Source organism: Staurois parvus, unplaced genomic scaffold (assembly GCF_062004578.1).
Source record: "Staurois parvus isolate SC_StPar_1 unplaced genomic scaffold, SC_StPar_1.0 ptg001002l, whole genome shotgun sequence".
NCBI classification, from domain to species: Eukaryota; Metazoa; Chordata; class Amphibia; order Anura; family Ranidae; genus Staurois; species Staurois parvus.
In genome coordinates, this window is record NW_028318798.1 from 2,058,991 (window position 1) to 2,075,578 (window position 16,588).

A 16,588-nucleotide genomic window follows, 5' to 3' on the forward strand; every position below is an offset into this window, starting at 1 on the left:
CACCCCTCATCGTAGTTTCTCCCCCGGGATCATTTCTTTATCTTCGCCCCACTGCTTTCTCTCATGGTTGCCTCTGAAATCAACCCTATTACATGGTCTAACCACGCCTCTTTAACTTTGAACCTTCTCTACCCCACTGTTATGCCGAAAACATGTCACTGGCGCCTCAGTGAGACCTTTCTATCCATGGAACATCTTCAGGAAGAACTTTCTCGTGGACTTGATTGTATTTTAGTCCCAATGTTGGCTCTGTAACTTCTACCTCGACCCTGTGGGAGGCCCATAAGGTGGTATTTCGAGGACTCTGTATTTCTATGGGCTCCCGTTTAAAATAGTCCTCGGCGAGTGCCAAGGGTTCTCTTATTCACCAACTGTCTTTGGCTGAACGACGTCTATTGGCTAATCCGTGTATTTCTGAGCTCCATAAGGTGACATCTCTTCGCGACGGAATCAAAGCTCTCAATTCCAGTAACTCTGCACAATCCCTCCTTTGGGTCAAGCAGAAATTTTATGAATTTTCTAATAAACCTCATCGTATGCTAGTCAATTGACTTAAAGCACAATCCCCCTCAACGATGCCAGATCATCTAATCCAACTGAATGGAAGCCCTACCTATGACCCCAATGTCATGGTCTCCCTTTTTGGCTCATACTATGAGAATCTCTTTAACTGTTTGACCCCAGACCTTCATCAGCCCCTCACACAATCATCTGTTGATAGTTTTTTAATCCCCTATCGCTGCCGAGACTATCACCCTCAGACATTGCGGTCCTTAATGCTGACATCACATCTGAGGAATTATTAGACACAATTAAACATCTCCCCACTCGTAAAACTCTGGCGGACGGATTGCCCTATTCCTAGTATAAATCCTTCATTGGTATCCTGGCCCCCCATCCACTCTCTCTTTATCGGGATCTTTTCAAAGGTGTCACACCCCAGACTGAGTTCTCCCGTGCATATATTTCGGTTATCCCCAAACCAGACAAGGACCACTCTGTTGTCGACAACTCTCACCCTATTGCCCTATTGAACTCCGACTACAAGATTTTCACTAATATCTTGGCCAATCGACTGTCCGGACATATCCCCAGCTCATACACAGGGATCAGGTAGGTTTTGTGCCTGCCAGACATGCTGCGGATAACACCAGGATTCCCTGCCCATTTCTTTCCTCGGACGCACTATGAACGCGGATGAACGCACTAAAAATGACTGTGTTACTCAAACTTCTATATTTATTTGCCACCCTCCCCGTCCCTGTCCCTGTGTCCAAACTTCACTCCCTTCAGAAATCCCTTCTACATTTTATTTGGCACAATAAACGGCATAGAATTGCATGTTCTGTTCTACTCCCCCTACGTTCCACAGGGGGCTTGGGGGCACCGGATATAGTAACCTACTACTATGCTACTCATCTTCGTTTTCTCATGTCATGGTCCACTCATTATCCTCATATCCAACATATGGACTGAGCTTGTATCTTTGCAGTTATCTCTGGCCCATCCTTGTTCCCTCCTTTGGTCGACCTCAGCAGTGGATGTATCATCCTTTCGCCACCAATTCCTTGGTCCCATGCACTTTTCCCTGACTGTTTGGCAGAAATGTAAGGCTAAATTTGCATTGCTCTCTGACTGGTCCCTACTGACAAATATCTTCTACAACCCCAATCGCCCAGACAATATGGCCATGTCCCGAATGTCCCCTTGGGTTGCAGCCAGCCTTTTCCAACTGCGTCACTTGGTACACCGGGTGACTCAGAAACTACATTTATTCTCGAATCTCCAGAAAAAAGCTCTTCTACCATCCCAACATTTATATACAGTCATGGCCGAAATTGTTGGCACCCTTGATATTTCTCCAGGAAATCATGTATTTCTCACGAAACGTATTGCATTAACACATGTTTTGCTATACACGTTTATTCCCTTTGTGTGTATTGGGACAAAACAAAAAAAGGGAGGAAAGAAAGCAAATTCGACATAATGTCACACAAACCTCCAAAAATGGGCTGGACAAAAGTATTGGCACCCTTTCACAACTGCGGATAAATAAGAATGTTACAAGCATGTGATGCTCCTGTAAACTCACCTGGGGCAAGTAACAGGTGTGGGCAATATAGAAATCACACCTGAAAGCAGATAAAAAGGAGAGACGTTCACTTAACCTTTGCATTGTGTGTCTGTCTGTGCCACACTAAGCATGGACAACAGAAAGAGGAGACGAGAACTGTCTGAGGACCTGAGAACCAAAATTGTGGCAAAATATCAACAATCTCAAGGTTACAAGTCCATCTCCAGAGAACTAGATTTGCCTTTGTCCACAGTGCGCAACATTATCAAGAAGTTTGCAACCCATGGCACTGTAGCTAATCTCCCTGGTCGTGGACGGATGAGGAAAATTGATGAAAGATTGCAACGCAGAATAGTCCGGATGGTGGATAAGCAGCCCCAAACATGTTCCAAAGACATTCAAGCTGTCCTGCAGGCTCAGGGAGCATCAGTGTCAGCGCGAACTATCCGTCGACATTTAAATGAAATGAAACGCTATGGCAGGAGACCCAGGAGGACCCCACTGCTGACACAGAGACATAAAAAAGCAAGACTACAGTTTGCCAAAATGTACTTGAGTAAGCCAAAAGCCTTCTGGGAAAACGTCTTGTGGACAGATGAGACCAAGATAGAGCTTTTCGGTAAAGCACATCATTCTACTGTTTACCGAAAACGGAATGAGGCCTACAAAGAACAAAACACAGTACCTACGGTAAAATATGGTGGAGGTTCAATGATGTTTTGGGGTTGTTTTGCTGCCTCTGGCACTGGGTGCCTTGACTGTGTGCAAGGCATCATGAAATCTGAGGATTACCAAAGGATTTTGGGTCGCACTGTAGGGCCCAGTGTCAGAAAGCTGGGTTTGCGTCCAAGATCCTGGGTCTTCCAGCAGGACAATGACCCCAAACATACGTCAAAAAGCACTCAGAAATGGATGGCAAAGAAGCGCTGGAGAGTTCTGAAGTGGCCAGCAATGAGCCCAGATCTAAATCCCATTGAACACCTGTGGAGAGATCTTAAAATTGCTGTTGGGAAAAGGTGTCCTTCCAATAAGAGAGACCTGGAGCTGTTTGCAAAGGAAGAGTGGTCCAAAATTCCGGGTGAGAGGTGTCAGAAGCTTATTGATGGTTATAGGAAGCGACTGATTTCAGTTATGTTTTCCAAAGGGTGTGCAACCAAATATTAAGTTAAGGGTGCCAATACTTTTGTCCAGCCCATTTTTGGGGTTTTGTGTGACATTATGTCATATTTGCTTTTCTGCCTCTGTTTTATATTTGTTCCAATACATACAAAGGGAATAAACATGTGTATAGCAAAACATGTGTTAATGCAATACCTTTTTTGTGTGAAATACTTGATTTTCAGGAAAAATATCAAGGGTGCCAACAATTTCGGCCATGACTGTATTTACCTTCAAATACACCACTTTTTTTTATTTACCATGTCACCATCATTGATCCTGGGGAAGCCTACTCCCTTTGAACATTTATGCATACAGGGTCCACACCAAAGGGGTATTATTTCTAACACATATAGACTCCTTATGGATGCCCCCCTGCCCCCCCCATCTAATGACACGCATCTTTACATGCGCATGTGGTCTAAATTTTTACAATGTGACATTGATTTGTTATTGTGGAAGAAAATTTGGGAAAACGCACCTAGATCTTCTGTCTGTGTGGTCTTTAAGGAAACTACATACAAGATCATGATGTTGTGGTACAAAATGCCTGAAGTTCTTCACACTTATAACCCAAATGCTTCTCCTGCCTGCTGGTGCTGTGGCAAAGACCTTGGTTCTCTCTACCATATATTTTGGACATGCAGTTCCATTACTCCCTTTTGGGAAGGTTTTGCTATTGCATACCTCTCTCCCATTTGAACCATTATATTTTTTACTAAGCCTACCATTCCTGGGCCTATCTAAAACGTCCAGGAAACTTTCTGTGCATGTTCTGATTGCGGCTAGGAGAAGCATTCCTATGTGTTGGCTATCCTCTACTCCCCCTTCAATGCCGATCTTGTACAAAATTATTGCTGATGTAAGACGGAGTATTTGACTGCCCTACATACTTGTTTGATTGCTGTGTTTGAGGCAGTATGGAACCCATGGGATACCTTCATTTCTTTTTTACCAGCCCAAAATGTACGGTCCTAATAACCTCTACACTGTTATTTTATGACATTTTATGAAATTATTTGTCCTGTACCTATGCAGTTCTTTACCATCGATGTACCTTCTTATTATGTTTTTTTTTTCCAAACATGCTGTTTCTATACCTATGTGAAAACCAATAAAAAATTATTAATAATTTAAAAAAAAGCGATCCAATGGCTAATTAGCGTCTAGCATTGTTTTTACATGAAATCCAACTGCCAGCTGAAACAAACAATACCAGGATGATGCCAGCAGCTGCCATGTAACCTCTAAAAGTCCAGAAATGTACCAGTACTTTGCTAGTCCATGTTGGGCATATATGTAACAGCAGAGAACATGGGCATATGATGAATTGGGTCTGTGGACCAATATTGCCATAATTCATTCTGTTTTGTAATGCCCATATTGAGGGTCAGGCAAAAAAAGTTTTAAATTCAGAAACTGTGAGAGGTTTCCATGTGAATTGTCTGATAAGAACTGAATTTGGGTGGGCAGCGATTTACTGTTGTGCTTATAAATTGCTTTGGCCCACAATCAAATGATAAAAATTTTCCATGAAAAACAGTGGAGGGGCTAAACGCTAATGCTGACAGCAAACGGGGCTGATCCTGCTAACATTGCATTTTTGGGGACACTATACTAAGGAGATACTAGTATAGTTCTGTTCGTGATCAATATATTGATCTGTATAAACATTATACTAGTAATGGCGGTGATCAGCGACCTATAGCTTGAGGGCGATAGTGTGCAGGCAATCTAATGCTAGCTGACCCTTGCTGGGAGGGGCGCTAACTGACCCTGACACTATCTGATGCCACTAGTGGCAGTAATGCAGTGGTAAGTAAAAAATTCTATATACTGACACTGTATAAATGGCACTAGCTGGGTGACGGGGTGATCAAAGGGTTAAAAGGGGTGCTCAGAGAGTCAAATGTGCTAATGTGTGTGTAAAATGTAATGCTTTTACTTAGTGCCGTGTTCATTCTTCTCTCACTGAACGGCATAGGGGACAACAGCGGGCGCACGCATGAGCACACACACCCGGAAATAGAAAGCAACGTAACATTACGTCGCTTTGCCCAGACCTGCCACTCGCCCACACGTTGGTGGGAGGATGGCAAGTAGTTAAAAATGAAAATGAAAAAACATTTCTCAATAATTTTTCTTAAACATGTTTTTTTTTAAACATTATTTTTCTTTTTTTTACTATTTTTTAAATACTTTCATCAGACAGGTGCAATGCTACTATAGTTACCATGAAGATCTTTGCTCTGCAATGCAAAGCTTGCTTTGAACCGTCATGAATGTGTTAACTGTTCATGACAGTTCAATATAATAGTGATCTGTGATTGGTTCCAGCTGGTCACATGGTACAGGGTGCTGTGATTGGCCGCATGTGTCATGTGAGAGCTGCGGACCAATCATAGCTCTCCAGGAACAGAAGAAAAGCTTTTATGAATCAGATTGATTCATAAAAGCTTTGTTGTCACTATGTACTATGTTGAATCACTATGCAATCACATGATCACCGGGTCCGGGATTCTCATTCTGCTGTGTCTGGTGGACACAGTGGGCATGGGGGTGTTAAGGTCAGGCACCCGCTCAGGCACGCAGCTCCCCCCTGTGTTGGCAAAAGACCAGGGATGTACAGGTACATTGCTGGTCCTGTAGCTGCCGCCCTTCTGCAGTATATTGTGGGCGGGCAGCCTGAAAGTGGCTGCGCGTGAATTTTTTGTTTTTTAAAAGCACATTTTGGTGCATATTTTTGGATCACCCATTTTGATATTTCTTCATCACGCATTTTGGAGCTTTTTTAACGTACATTTTGGCACTTTTTTATTTTGCATTTTGACAAAAAAAGCATCTGTTAGCCATGTTTGGGATGTCATTAACATTTAATAACACCACAAGCGTGTTTTGCATGCATTTCTGGATTGCGGACAAAAGCACATACTGCTGCAGATTCCTGGAAATCACAGGTGTGAATGGGTGTTAAAACCATGCGTTTTTGGGGACACTATAGTAAGGAGAAACTAGTTGAAAAAAGCTCCAAAATGCACATTTTAAAAAATGCAGCACAATGCGCATTAAAAAAGTGACAAAATGTGTAAATTAACGTGTGCTTTGGTGCTTTTTGTAATGTATTTGTTACATGACAAAACGTGGCAAAATCATGTTTGCTAACCGCATTTGGGGTGCCAAAAACAAAGGCACCTAGAAGCGCACTAAGCATTTTGCCGCAATTACAGCATATATATAGTTAATTTACCATTGCACTATTGGACTTTCTCTCCTAGATAGCACTGCGTAGCCTCCCTAGCAGTCTTATTATGTCCATATTTCTGTGCTCAAAGCGGTACATTTTTTTGTATGGAAATATGTATTTTTTTTATTTCAGGCCTGTAATTTTTAGAAATAACTCACTGAAATCTGTCCGTAAAAGGGTCTAGTAAACATCCTGGGTATGTTAAAATTTGAAACACGAAATCATAAATTATAATTTAATAAATAATCATAAAAATAATAATATAATAATAATACATTTAATTCAATAATATAATCAAACCAAAAACACTGAAATGTGAAATATAGCGCCAAGTTCGCACATCACTGAGCAAAGTCGCAAAATCGTTTTCAGTGTCTGATGACGAATTTCCCCACAAATCATTATCACTCAATTCTGCAAGTGGTTCTAATTTACTATCGCTGTTCTCTAGCTGGTCTAAAACCACTTTTGACATAAAGGGACGCTTTTTGGACGCCATGAACATTTCGCAGTTTCCAGGCAGAAAGAACAGTAAAAATGCAGGCAGGGCACAGGACAAAGCAGTAGGGACAAAATGTATGTGAAATGGTTTGATACAGTAATGTTATACTATGTGATTTTAGTGAATTTAGTGAATGTCACTTTTACAACTTTCAAATTTTCTGCCAGTTCCGTCCCCCATACGTCCCGACGTCGCAGGAAACAGAACCCAGAAGACAAATTCCGGCATCCGCTGGAGGACATTGCAGAGGACACTGCAGGAGGGACATTGCGGGAGCGCAGGACAAGGTAAGTGAAGAAAAGATCCTGGAGCAGCGCTGCAGGGTATTCCCGAGTGTAGCTCGGGGTTAACCGCTTGTGGTACTGAAACTTTACCCCGAGCTACACTCGGAAATGCTGCCAGGGAGGTTAAGGGCTCGTTCACACTTGATTTTATTTCTAATTCTTGCCAAATACCCCTATAGCGTTTGACAAGTGTTAGACAGGCGTTTGTGAAGCGTTTTTAACACTCTGCAAACGCTCTCAAAAGCGCCCTATGCACAGTTTTGAGGTGGTTGATAGGCGTTTGCCAAGAGTTAAAATGACTATAATGAAGTTTAAATGGTATTAATGCTCCGCAAACCCCTCACAACCACGTCGCAACTGCACCGCAAATGCCGGCCAGGCGTTTGCAGAGCGGCACCACAGACTTGAATTGGAGGCTTCAACTCCTCCTGACTTGACCAGAGGCATCCATTTTGCCGCGATGCTAACGCTTCTGTGTGAACAGCACTGTGTGCTGCCATGTGCAGAATTTTCAGAGGCGTTTGAGAAGCGTTAAAACCGCTTCCCAAATGCCTGTCTGACGCCTGCTGACAGAGCTAGTGTGAACGTAGCCTAAGAAAGCAATTTTGTATTAAAGAGAAGCGCTAGTATTTTGTTCTCTATGCATGTGAGTTAATTTTAATATTACAAAAGAGTTTTATTTTGACATTGAGCACTATGGCTTGCCTTTTAATCTTTGAACTTATAAGAGAAAAACACTTTCACTGGATGCTGTGGATATTTGATGCACTATATGTCAAGTTGGGCTTTGTGGTTCTTCTGAGCTATATTTTGGGTAAATACACAGGCTGGATCCAATTCCTGGCATTGTTTCATGCCTGGTTCACACTGATGCGGTGTGGAATTCGCAGCATTTTCAATGCGAATTCCGCACTGCATCACAATCGCACCCCGTTCATACGAACCGATGCGGGTGTGTATGTTAAGTTAACAACACCCCGACATCAGTCAGCAAAACGTGGTGCAATGTGCTAGATTTAGCAACCTCCAATTTTAGTAAATCAACCCCCAAACATCCTCACCTTCACTGTTAACCCTCACTACAAAAGTCAAAATAACACATTTGTCAAGCACCAGGACCAAGGAGAACACTTGAGCCTAGGTTCACATTACAGCGGTGCGGAAATCCCATGTGATTCACACAGGAACCGCACTCCTGTACAATTCACATGCGCTTTGTATGCGGTGCGATCAAAGCCATACATTTTGCTAAGAGATTTGCAGAACTTTATGTCCCTGAGCAACAAATTTGTGTGGATGAATCCCTTGTCCACTTCACTGGCCGGGTGGGATTCAAGCAGTACATCCTCAGTATAAGGGCCAAGTATGGATTGAAGCGGAACAAACTCTGTGAAAGATCTACAGGATATGTGCATGCATTCCGCATGTACGAAGGCAAAGCCTCCCAGCTCGAGCCCCCTGAGTGCCCAACCTATATCGGCACAAGTGGCAAAATTGTCTGGGATCTGGCATTCCCACTGTTCCAATAAGGTTGTCATATCTATCTTGATAACTATTATACCAGTCTGCCCATTTTCCGGTATCTGTACTGTGAGAAAACCTTAGCCTGCAGTACCAAAGTCTGCAAAGTTTTAGCCTGCAAAGTTTTGGTGGAAATTCACAGAATATGCGGTCCCATCCAAAAACCTGAATGTATCCACAATTATAATCGGTTCATGAGGGGGGGGGGATTTAAATGACCAGATACTACAGCCCTATTTGTCAACAAGAAAGTCTCTATTCTGGTACAAAAAAGTTGCGATACTGTAGTAGTGGGATGCAAGTTAACACCGGGGTCTCACACATGTGAGGGCTTCATAGTAAACAAAAACAGTTTTTGGTTTTTAATAGGTTTTGTAATCCCCGAGTCAGGCTTCAAAAAGATTGGGTGGGATGAAGCCTCTACCCCGATGGCCAGGTGTTACCTGACCGAGGCCCTAAGCCTGATGTTTCTTCCTGCTGTCTGGACCAATACTGTGCAGACCATATCTCTGCCTGCTGCCTCTAATGACCCAGGACTTTTTATGAACCATGTTCTTGCCTGCTACCTGAACCAGTACTTTGGCTGTGTTGACCATATCTCTGCCTGCTGCCTGTAATGACCCAGGACCTTTTATGGACCATGTTCTTGACTGCTATCTGAACCAGTACTTTGGCTGTGCTGACCATATCACTGCCTATAATGACCCAGGAATTTTTTTGGACTATGTTTCTGCCTGCTGCCTGGACTATTCTTTTGGCTATTGCTGACCACATCTCTGCCTGTTTCCTGGACCACTGCTCTCCTCTGCAGACAATTTCTCTACTACAACCACAGGTGATCTTCTGTTTACCCTTTGTTTAGCTAGGCTGTGATAAAGTCTCATGCATGTAGTATTGGTATACTCAGGAGGAGTGGCAGAATGTATTTTGGGGTGTAATTCTTGCTATGTCCATGCTATGTTTTTAGAAACATCTTATAAATTGACAACTTTGTGTAAAAAAAAAGTTTTCACTTTCTTTCCACATTTTTCAAAAACTTGTGGAAAAAAAATGACACATTCAAAAGACTCATTATGCCTCATAGAATAGACATTGGGGTCTTTCACGTTTTTCTCATATGCTCAGGGTGAACCTGCTCTCATCTGTGAAAAGCACAGGATGCCAATGGCGGACCTGCCAATTCTGGTGTTCAATGGCAAATACCAATTGAGCTCTATGATGCCAGGCAGTGAGCACAGGGCTCACTAGAGGATGTCAGGCCCCCAGCCCACCCTCATGAAGTCTGTTTCTGATTGTTTGGTCAGAGACATTCACACCAATGGCCTGCTGGAGTTATTTTGTTTATTTGCTCCGGCAGTGCTCATCCTGTTCCTCCTTGCATGAAGGAGCAGATACCAGTCCTGCTGATGAGTTAAGGACTTTCTATGGCCCTGTTCAGCTCTCCTAGAGTAACTGCCTGTCTCCTGGAAGCTTCTCCATGCTCTTGAGACTGTGCTGGGAGACACAGTAAACCTTCTGGCAATGGCACATATTGATGTGCCATCCGGGAGGAGTTGGACTGCCTGTGCAACCTCTGTAGGGTCCAGGTATCGCATCATGCTACCAGTAGTGACACTGACCCTAGCCAAATGCAAAAGTAGTAAAAACAGTCAGAAAAGATGAGTATGGAAAAAAATGTCAGTGGTCTCCCCCTGTAAAACCATTCCTGTTTTGGGGATAGTCTCATTGTTGCCCATCTAGTGCACCTGTTGTTAATTACATTAACACCAAAGCATCTGAAACTGATTAACAACCCACTCTTCTATTTAACTGACCCGATCAATATCCCAGGAGTTTAATTGACTTGTTGCTATACTCTGATTAAAAAGTGTTCCTTTAATTTTTTTGAACAGTGCACAAGTACATGGTACAGCAGATACTTATCAGGAATATGAAATTTTATTTTCATGTTATTTAAACCTCATCTGCTTGTTTAACTGCCCACTCCTTTATTTTCTCAAGGTTTTCTTGTAAACTTCTATATCCTATATTGAACTTATTTCCCTGCTTAGCTTTGTACCTTCAGCAAAAACTGAGATTGAACTATTTATTCCAACCTCTATATTGCTTCTGAACAAGTTAAATAGAATTTGTCCCAGGACAGAGCCATTGTGTACTCGACATCCAGACCATTCTGGAAATATGCCATTACTGACTGTTTGCTTACATTGCATTCTTTACAAAATAAAGCCGTATTTTTCTTGTGCCAGTTCCTTATTTTTTAATCAGTTATCATGTAGCTGCACATCTTTCAGAGTGAGAGGGCTTACTGAAAATTAATAAACCACGTAACATTCAATAAAAAAGAGCAATTAAAAAGCAACACGTATGGGTTTTGTGTTGGTGACTTTAAAATGGACTTCTAGTCAAATGTCAAAATGAATATCCATCTAAAACATTTTCCAGAAAAATATGTGAAGGGGTAGACCTTCTGTTGAGTTTTACAGCAATCTAGGATTCCATTAAAGAGATTTCCAAACTTTAAAGATACTGTATTTCCCCGCAGTTTTGCTTACAATGGTTTCGTCAGGCAGGAAGTGAGTGAATCTCCAATTGCAATGAGGACAGAAATAAAAAATGTTTTTCTGTAGTAAAGTAGATGAAGGTTCGAACTCTACTGTATATAGGTACAAGCCCTTATTTAAGTTTAGGATCCTCTTGGCAGAATTAGCAGTAAACCATTTTGCATGGGTAATAATTTTTTGTCCTTGGAGTTCAGGTTTAAAATAAATCTATTTTTACTGAAAATTGTACTCCAACACATGCATAGGCTGCCAGCTTCATGCTGAGAACACTAGTTATAAATTCACCTAACAAAAAAAGAAATCAAGATCAAGGCACTAGTCAGTTTTGTATATATATTATATATGACTAGGGGAACACAATAATGCCTTTTCACTTTGAACATACAAGTTTTATTGTGCCAAAATAACCTATCAAGCTACTATCACAGATTATGCACTTTTTCATGGAGTCTGCCAATTAATTCTACAAGGGCTTTTTTTCCCAGAGAATAGATGCATGTACTCCCTCGTATCAAGTAACCCCTTGTCTCTACCCCCTACCCACCTCCCAGCATAGTCATTTGGTTCCACCCAACCACCTCCCAGTACCGCCCCTTTTAAAAAATACAGAACAAAATATCATTGTGTGGTTATTTTAGTTATAAGTTATTTGTATGGAATATGGGATCCCCTTCAGCCAGCAACAATAGATCTCCCCAGCAATAATATAACCCCCAGAAACAATAGATCTCTGTCAGGAACAATAGATCTCCCAGTAGCCAGCGTCAATAGACCCTCCAGCAGTCAACATCATCAAGCAACCAGGAACAATAGACCCCTTCCTCAACAGTAGATCCCTTCCAGCACTGATTGACCTCCCAGCAACATAAAATCTCTCCCCAGTAACATTAGATCCCACATGAACAACAATAGACCTCACCAGCAACAATAAATCCCCCAGCAAGCAGCATCAAAAGACATACCTTACTTTCATGCTTGGAGTGATGGAACTGTCCCCGGTATTCCCACTGAAAAAAATCCCTGAATACTACTACTATACCAGTAGCTAGAAAAAAAATGCTACCGTTAGAAAGCTGTGATTTAACATGTATTTTAAAATCAATAGAACAACCTATAAAATATTTAATTATCAAATAATGTGAACAATTCTTTTATGTCTTAAAGATACACTTAGGTCTGTGTTCTTTGAAGTCATCAAGAAGGAAGGAACAAAGTTTGTCTTTATTAATGTACTATAATGAAGGGATATTTTAAAATAGCCATGCCATGACTGTAGCTGTTACTGATATGTATATAAAACAAATAAAGTATAATTCACATGAAGATTTCAGTAACTTGCAAATTATTTCATGACATATTGCTAGCAAAGTAATTTAACACGGGTAGTTTTGTTAGTATGCCCCAGAGGACATTTCGCTAAGACAGATCGCAAGCATTATGACTTTTACCGGTAATTGATTTAAAACATGAAAAAGTCCTTCTCTGATCTAGTTCTGTGCTGTTGAACATTATTAGCACAGTAAAGGTGTTTTTTCACTCTTTTAATTCAAGAACAGGAAGTCAGCCACTTGATTTTATTTTCTTTGGTGCCAGCAGGTTGTAGCACTTAGCCCAGGAGATGAACTGCTGAGCTCCTTTGCTTACAATCTTGCAACAAGATGCCTTCAAGAACACTGGAAAATTAAACAATTAATATACAGTATAATATAAAAAAAAGAATATATAAGAAAAACATGCAAATAAAAAAAGCACCTCCTAATGACCCCCTTGATCCCAGTTAACACTCTGGATGGTCTGTGCATTTGAGTATGCATACATGTATACATGTGCCTACAATTGGATCGTTGTTAGATAGGGATTTTGGGCTGCCCAAGTGGGGAAGGGTTAACATTGGTTTGTTGTTTTCCTGGGCTTTTCTAGGCTCTGCCCTTCACCCTGTGGTACATATAAAAAGGGGAAAGGCTGGGTCCAGAGAGCATACTGAAGCCAGGAGGACCACATGGGAAAAGGCTGAGAAGGTACACGTGAGAGGATGTAACCCTCAGCAACCAGCAAGCACCACCACAAGGGAACCTACCAGTAATAGATTCTGCCCATAATGGACTTCTACCTGTTGAGGTACTATGCCTGGGCAGCGTAGGGATGCTAGTAACTGTTTGGACATTGCAATTGCAAAAGCTGTCAGTAAAGTTTGTTAACAAATTCCAAGCATGGTCTGAAGTTACTGTAAAGGGGTGCATAGTGGTATATGGCATATGAAAAAGAACAAAGCCTGCAATGCACGCATGGGGTGAAGTGGAGGGCATACCTTTGCTAGGGGCCACCAGAGAAGAAAGGAAATGACAGGACCGCCTGACAGTGGGAGAGAGGTACCAGCCAGGATGACGAGTCTCACACACAGTGAGGGAAATGCTTCACTGCCTCCCTCCCGAGCTGTCAGTGCCCTAGTAACCGGGATCAAATCCATGTGGCAGAGGGCCTAGGGACCTAGCCACAGGTACAGAGTTATTCAAGCCATGCATGCAAGTGGGTTCTTGCAGGTACGCACAGAACCATTGATGGAATGGGACATTGCTCTGTGGCCCTGCCTGGTCTTGGGCATTAGCGAGCACACACACCATAAAGTCTGGAAAAGGAGGAGAGAGAAGAAAAGGCCTCATGTGCACAATTTTAGAAGGCCCTACTCACAAGCATATATAAAATCATTTAGGTCTTTGGGACTGAGCAAACTCAGTTTATTCCCATCTAAATGCAAGGTTAGGTTTCAGAGGTGAAAATAAGTTACAAAGCTAGTTTTCTAACTTTTCGTAAGCTAAGAAGTGTCCTTAACAATAAAGCACCCTTAACAATGAACTCTTTCTCTACCTGAACACCTAAAAAGTATATATGGTCAAAATTTAAAATCATAATAATCTTCACATTGCATTTAAATTATTTATTGCCTAATCCTATTAAGCCCCTTGCACATGGTACAGTCAAGCTGCTGTGTATTCCTCCTGACATTCGTTCCCTGAACGCATAGGGCCCTAAACACGGGTACGTTCAGCCCCATCCAGTTACAGCTTGCTGTATACTTTGACAGGCTACAGGCAGCAGGGCTGGGCACTGTGCTTGTCCCTCTCAGGCGCACTAAAATATCAGGGGATCGGGGACTTATTTTTTTCTTTTACAATGGATTTTATTATAGAAAAGACAACATCAGAGAAACAGTCATAAACAAGATCACTGACCAACAAAAATGAGACATACAAGTTTTCTGATGAATAGTACCATGAATGCACTGAAGTATAAACAAGGAAACAAGCTGAGTACAGAAGCGCAGTATATGAGGAGGTAAAATAAAACATTATTATATTATTATTATACAGTATTTATATAGCGCCAAAGGGTTTGCTCAGCGCTGTACAATAGCAAGGGGGACAGAACATGAGACAAAACGGTAACAATACAATACAACAATACACGAGGGGTTCGAGGGCCCTGCTCTTTTGAGCTTACAATCTAAGATATAGGAAACATGTTAATTTCCAAAAATGGTGGGCAATTTGAAACCAATGAATTAGTAAACAAAGAGCCAAGACTATCACAAACTTCACAAACAGAAGGCAGGAGAAAAAAAAAACACGAAGCCTCACTGAGTGTACATTGGTACTCCACATAAAGGACTCCCAAGGAAGTCTGACAGGTAGATACAATATTGCTGGTATGGTTCTTAGAGAAAGAGCTCACAATCAGGTCAAATATCATGAAAACTGGCAGAACAGAGAAGAGAAAAGGAGGACCGAAGAAAGAAAAGACAAAGAAAGGGCTCCAGGGGATCGCGACGGAAAAAAAATCTTATATCGACAAAAGGGACTAGTCAAATCTAGACGGTTGGGCTATATCAAGCCAGGGGCACCAGATCTGCAGAAAGTGCGTGTCTAACAGCATAGCTGTCAGTTTTTGTTAACCATTCTAAAATTCATCCAATTTTTGACTGTGTTGAAGCTGAGGAGGGGGGGTCTTCCAAGCCCTCGCGATGATTAATTTGGTAGCCTCATTCATAGATGTGATGCCACTGCCACTAAGGATGAAGCAGACCCACTAATAGTTTAAATAATAGTGCCTCGTATGGGTTGTGTTTAATGTTTGTGTGAAACATAGTGTGGAGAAGGACATAGACCCTAATCCATAATCTGCAAACCTTAGGGCAATGTATGAATAGGAAAGGTGAGCGCACTCCAGTGAGCGACAAATGCACAAAAAGGAACTACAAGCCCTTCCAACCAAAATAGAAACAATATAAGTGCAGCGCTATAGGTAATGTCCAAGTGGCAATTAAAATATAAACGATCTGCACATATGAAAGTGTTCAAGATGGTAGACAGTTCTGTGATGGGGGACTCGCAGGGAGTATAGGTGTGATCCAATCCCAGAAATAGATAAATTGCCCGCTTACCAGAAGCACAATTACAATGCGCATGTACAGGTTACATATAGCCGTGGTCCCATATAGACACTGCTTTAAAGTACCCAGATGGTCCGTCGGTGGTAAGGCGATACTGGTCCGGTCGGATCACACTGCTCCTTGGGTCCGCACAAAGAACCTAAAAATGCTGGGGCTGAGGTATGGGAACTCAGTACCAGGTGTAAGGAGTGAAAATACTCATAGTGTAGTATGTTTTTTTTTTTTTAAATTTATTAAATCCAATACATAAAATCATTAGGAGTTACAAAAAGCACATGCCTGCAGCCTGTAGCCAGTAAAAGCAGCTTGCAAAAAAGGTACTATACACTGACCAGTGGGTAACATGGGTGGGCCGCCGGACCTCCTGACCCGGCGGCGTGACGTCAAGGCGTGCGAAGGCTCCTCCTAGACGCGTTTCGTGTCAATACACGTCTACTGTAGGGGTGATGCCAATCACCCCTACAGTAGACGTGTATTGACACGAAACGCGTCTAGGAGGAGCCTTCGCACGCCTTGACGTCACGCCGCCGGGTCAGGAGGTCCGGCGGCCCACCCATGTTACCCACTGGTCAGTGTATAGTACCTTTTTTGCAAGCTGCTTTTACTGGCTACAGGCTGCAGGCATGTGCTTTTTGTAACTCCTAATGATTTTATGTATTGGATTTAATAAATTTAAAAAAAAAAACAAAAAAAAAAACAAACATACTACACTATGAGTATTTTCACTCCTTACACCTGGTACTGAGTTCCCATACCTCAGCCCCAGCATTTTTAGGTTCTTTGTGCGGACCCAA